This window comes from Canis lupus, unplaced genomic scaffold, assembly GCF_011100685.1.
Source record: "Canis lupus familiaris isolate Mischka breed German Shepherd unplaced genomic scaffold, alternate assembly UU_Cfam_GSD_1.0 chrUn_S1959H2158, whole genome shotgun sequence".
NCBI lineage: Eukaryota > Metazoa > Chordata > Mammalia > Carnivora > Canidae > Canis > Canis lupus.
Genome location: NW_023330827.1, coordinates 48,732 through 54,890, shown reverse-complemented (window position 1 = coordinate 54,890; position 6,159 = coordinate 48,732). Strand labels below are relative to the sequence as shown.

Below are 6,159 nucleotides of genomic sequence, written 5' to 3'. Positions count from 1 at the left end.
ACTCCATAAAGAAAATGTGCTATCCTCCCTTACTTATATTTCTGTGACTACTGAATGAATATACCAACAACTGGAGAAGATAACAGAGCTTTCTTTTCTGCTCTACTAAAGTTCACCATGTATTTTTTTATACTAAGCCTTGTGTAGACTTTAACTTTTGTTCAATATGTTTTAGTATCTCAAAATCTCCAGAAAAGTTGAAATTCGATGCATTTTCTTTTAAAAGGATAAAAGGTTTTAAAATCCACTTTTATGGTTCTCCTTGGTGACTGAAGATATTAAACTAAATTAATGATAAATTGAAAGGACAACTAAACCAAGCAGATGTAGGTGAAGAAATTTTTCCATTAGAGTAACATTACTGAAAATGCAGATTATAGTAAGAGATGTATTTGGCTAAATTTTAGGGAGCCACTTTATGAAGTAAACTCAAAAAAAGCATTTCATTAAAAAAAGGCATTTCAAAGCACTTTTCCTAGTGCTGATATTTAAGAAAGACAGAGAAGGGAAAATATTAAGGCCTGGGATTAATGAGATTTATAATCTAGTAGGAGAAGGAAAATAAACCCACATGGATATGTGTGTGAAAAGGACAACCATACAGTATATTACTGAAATAAATTAAAACCCTAACATCAGGAAGAGTGCTCACTTTGGCAGCACAGATGCTAAAGTCAGGAAGAAAGTTTTTTCTTTCTGTCTCAGCCACCTCTACTCTCCACTTACAGATACAGCTTACCTGACAAACATCCTAAAGCTTAATTGGTACCATTTCCTTCCTGGCATCTTGAGCACAGCAAAATATATTCTCCACTATCCTAGCAACTTCTAGTCAAGATTCTCATCTAATATGATTCTTATATAAATATTCAGTGCCCTTAGAATTTAAAATAATGGCTGTGATTTGGCAGATCAGTAGTGTTATTTTCTAGACATATTTTGCCCACAGTATTTTTTCCACACAGTCCTCCATGCCATCAGATATGATGCCAACCTCAGAAGCAAAAGTTACTTTCACTTCATTCCGGACATAACTTCTCATCTTTTCTAAGTAAGCATCCTTTAGTTTTGTGAATATCTTTATTCCATTTTAGAGACCCATCTTCTTCCCATTATGGTTGATAGTATTCATAATTAATTGAAGGTGAATGTATGTTACAAACAGAAATTTCTTTTTTTTTATGATAGTCACACAGAGAGAAAGAGAGGCACAGGCAGAGGGAGAAGCAGGCTCCATGCACCGGGAGCCCGACGTGGGACTCGATCCCCAGTCTCCAGGATCGCAACCTGGGCCAAAGGCAGGCGCCAACCGCTGCGCCACCCAGGGATCTCCACAAACAGAAAATTCTTTAGAACTCTGGAGAGGCAATCATTCATCATATAGGTAAAATAATGGCATTGCTTTCTGCCTTCCTGGAGCTTATGGGCTGGGAAAGACATAGAAGGTCTTTACTTCTCAGAGATACTGTTTCTCTTTAGTTCATGTCAATAAATCTCCCTGAATCATTTCAATGAATTTTCCCTCTTTCTTTTCTCAATTCTGTCCACAGATACCAGATTAATTTTTAATGCCCCTCTCTTATCTTATGACTCATTTGCATAAGAACCTAAATGATTCCTGTATGCCCCCCAAATCCCCCCCCACCCCTGCCAGTATTAAACTCCTTAGTGTAGTATATAGGCTGTCTTGCAATTTAATTCAACTGATCCTTCCAATCCTCTATCATAATGTAAGAACTTACATTTAACACTGCATTAGGGGACATGTACTTTGATGACTTTTTGGCATGTATTTTCTGATTTGTAGCTGACAATAATTATATGAGATATGTAGTATGTATGCTGATTTTTTTCAGATGAAGAAACTAAAATATAAACAGTTTGCACCATCACCTATTTCCACACAGATAATGAATGCTGGCTCTGGGATTAAACTTAGTGTTATTTGATCTCACTTGTTCACTACAGTAAGTTAAATAATGGCCCCCAAGATATCAGGTCCTAAACCCTGGAACCTGTAAAACCTGATATCTTATTTAGCAAAGCCTATGCAGACACATCTGCATAATTAAAGTAACAATCTGGAGGTGGAGCAATTACCTGAATTAAATGGATGAACTCTTAATGCAATCACAAGTGTCACTACAAAAGTGAGGCAGATAGAGACTTGACACAGACACTAGAGGAGGCAGCAATGTGACCATGGAGGCAGAAGATGGGAGTGATGTGACTACAAACCAAGAAATGGCAGCAGAGCTACCAGAGCCTTCAGAGGGGAGTACCCTCTCAATACCTTGCTTTTGGCTCAGTGATATTTATTTCAGACTTTTGGCCTCTGGAACTTGGAAAAATTGTTTTCTATTGTTTAAAGCCTCCAAGTTTGTGATCATTTGTTACAGCAGCCACGGGAAATTAATGCAAGAACAGAAACTCTGTTCTACACTGCCACCTATAGGCAAATTCTCTGGTTCCCAAATCAGAATCCTCTCAGTAGGAATTAGATGGCCACAGATCTGGATACAGGGACATTACTTCCAAGTCTGCAGTAATAAATACTTGGGTAGAAAAGTCAGATAACCCAAACCTGAAGGAAATGAGGTACCCAGAGTCCAGGGATACTCTTCAAAAAAAAAAAAAGGCATCAAATTAGAATTAGAGAAGCATCGCAGAAGACATAGGGCCAAGAGCAACCCTAAATAATGATGTTAGCTTCCTTTACTTGTTATACTGAAAGAAAAGTTGATTCTTGAACTTGTCAGTCCTAATCCTGCAAGATAGAGAGAGCTACTTGTTCTTTTTTTTTTAACTTTTTATTATTTATGATAGTCACAGAGAGAGAGCGAGAGAGAGAGGCAGAGAGAGAAGCAGGCTCCATGCACCGGGAGCCCGACGTGGGATTCGATCCCGGGTCTCCAGGATCGCGCCCTGGGCCCAAAGGCAGGCGCCAAACCGCTGCGCCACCCAGGGATCCCGAGCTACTTGTTTCTAAAGGGAGAGATTCCCATGTAAGAACAAACTAGTAAGGTAGGTTTAATGAATGTAGTCACATGTACTCATTGTTGGGTGAACAGCTGCAAGTAGGTGTATGGTTTAATGACGTGGCAACATAAAAACAGATCTCTGGGTATATGTAAAGCTTTGGGCTTTGACTGATTCTACTCAACATGTACATCATTAAGTGCTAGCAACAGAAAGACACCAGGATCAAGATGCAGATTTCGTCACCTAGGGCTACACATCATTCAGTGACAAATTATAATAAATTAAACCAGATTGAATTTATAGGCACAGCTTGGAGATATTGTGTCTTCAATTCCAGACCACCAAAATGAAGCAAGTATCTCATGAAAGTGAATCAACTGAATTTTTTTTGGTTTTGCACTGCATATAAAGGTTATGTGTATACAATATTGAAGTCTATTAAAAGTGTGCAATAGCATTATGTCCAAAAAACACAATGTATATACCTTAAATTTAAAAATACTTTATTACTGAGATGCACGGGTGGTCCAGTGGTTGAGCATCTGCCTTCAGCTCAGGGCATGATCTTGGAGTCCCAGGATGGAGTCCCACATGGGGTTCCCCACAGGGAATCTGCTTCTTCCCTATGCCTAGGTCTATGCCTCGTTCTCTTTCTGCATCTCTCATGAATAAATAATTAAAAAATAAAAATACCTTTATTACTAACAAATGCTAACCATCATGTGAACTTTCAGTTGGTTTGCAATCACTGATCATAGATCCACGTAACAAATTAAGTAATAATGAGTAAGTTTGAACTGCAAGAAGGACACAGAGACATGAAGTGAGAAATGCTGTTGAAATAAAAATAACACCAAAAGACTTGCTCAATGCACGTTTGCCACAAACTTCAATTTGTAAAAAAAAAAAAAAAAAAAAAAGATTTGTGTGAAGCACGATAAAATAAGGTATGTCTATATAAAAAAGTGTTAAAGTGATTAGTTATTAAAGAAAAAAGGGTTTTTTTCTCATAACATTTATCAAAATAAATTCTCAGATGAATTAAAGGCATAATTGTGAAACAATGAAACTACTGACATATAGTTGATAATATAGGTGAATTTTATATGAACATGGATAGAGAAAGCCTTTTTAAGCATAAAAGTCATAATGATATCACCAAGATGGCAAGAAAAATGATCTTCTCCAGTTCCCTCAGAGAAAAACCAACTAGGAGTATCTATAGTCAAGGCATCTTTGTGAAAGTCCTAGAACCAAGGATGAGGCTGGAGTATCTACTTGGCTCAGAAAAAAATAAAATAAAATAATGCATTTGAAGGGTAAAGGGGGCAGTTTTACTTTGACCTAATCACCCTTTCCCAAAACCAGTGCAGTACAGCACAAAGATATACTCCCAGAAACCTCTGATTTCTCCAGTGTGAAAAAGCCCAAGGGAGGGTATCCAGATTCTCCACTGTTATGAGTGCTTCTAAGGATGCCTACACTTCAGTCTCATCTCACAGGGACCACTGGAGAAATAAATAGCATAAGACTTTCAAGCATCAGAGATGGAGAGGGAGAAAGGGGCTCATAGCAATTAAGGCAGGGATCATGGTAAGCTGTGGTTTGGGGAGTGTAAGTACCTGAACAGAGCTCTTAGCTAAGAGGCAGAGTGAGAGCCATTTGGAGAACCAAAGTGATGGTGCTCACTTCAGCAGCACATATACTAAAATCGGAATGATACAGAGAAGATTAGCATGGCCCTTGCACAAGGATAACATGCAGCATTCCATATTTTTTCAACTTCTGGTCTTTGGCCTTGTCAGAATCATCCAGGGTGAAATTTACTTAGGTCATGGTTGATATTCTTGACTCAGCCCGCTCACATACAGCCACTCTGCACTTAGCAAAATGACTAGAAGGAGAATTCAACACAAAGAAAGAATCAGAAACAGTACTCTCTGCCACAGAGTTACAGAATTTAGATTACAATTCAGTATCAGAAAGTCAATTCAGAAGCACAATTATAAAGCTACTAGTAGCTCTGGAAAAAAAGCATAAAGGATTCAAGAGACTTCATAACTGCAGAAATTAGATCTAATCAGGATGATATTAAAAATCAATTAAATGAGATGCAATCCAAACTGGAGGTCCTAATGATGAGGGTTAATGAGGTAGAAGAAAGAGTGAGAGATATACAACACAAGTTTATGGCAAGGAGGAAGCTGAGGAAAAAAGAGAAAAACAATTAAAAGACCATGAGGAAAGGTTAAGGGAAATAAATGATAGCCTGAGAAGGAAAAATCTACATATTGAACAAATCATAGCTGAGAACTTCCCTAATTTGGAGAGGGAAACAGGCATTCAGATCCAGGAGATAGAGATATCCTCTATCAATAAAATAACATAAAATAAAATAAAATAAAATAAAATAAAATAAAATAAAATAAAATCAATAAAAACCGTTCAACACCTCAACATTTAATAGTGAAACTTGCAAATTTCAAAGATAAAGAGAAAATCCTTAACGTGGTAAGAGACAAGAGATCCATAACTTATATGGGGAAAAATATCAGATTAACAGCAGACCTCTCCACAAAGACCTGGCAGACCAGAAAGGGCTGGCAGGATATAGTCAGGTCTTAAATGAGAAGAACATACAGCCAAGAATACTCTATCCAGCAAGGCTCTCATTCATAATAGAAGGAGAGATAAAGAGCTTCCAAGAGATGCAGAAACTGGAAGAATATGTGACCACTAAACTAGCTCTGCAAGAAATGTTAAGGGGGACCCTGTAAAATAAATAGGAAGCCCAAAGAACCTACCCACAAAAACAAGGACTGAATAGGTATTATGGTGACACTAAGTTCATATCTATCAATAGTTACTCTGAACATGAATGGGCTAAATGATCCCACCAAAAGACACAGGGTTTCAGGCTGGATAAAAAAGCAAGACCCATCCATTTGCTGTCTACAAGAGACTCATTTGAGACCTAAGGACACCTCCAACCTGAAAATGAAAGGGTGGAGAACCATTAACGTTCAAATGGTCCTCAAAAGAAAGCTGGGGTGGCAATCCTCCTATCAGATAAAGGTTATCCCAAAGACTGTAGTAAGAGATGAAGAGGGACACTATGTCATACTCAAAGGGTCTATCCAACAAGAAGACTTAACAATCATGAATATTTATGCCCCT

General features: G+C 37.8%; 1 pseudogene; it reads left to right on the top strand.

Annotated features, from left to right (window-relative positions):
- The first annotated feature begins 4,663 nt into the window (after window positions 1–4,663).
- On the top strand, window positions 4,664–4,760 carry LOC119878835 (annotated as a pseudogene).
- The last annotated feature ends 1,399 nt before the right edge of the window (window positions 4,761–6,159 follow it).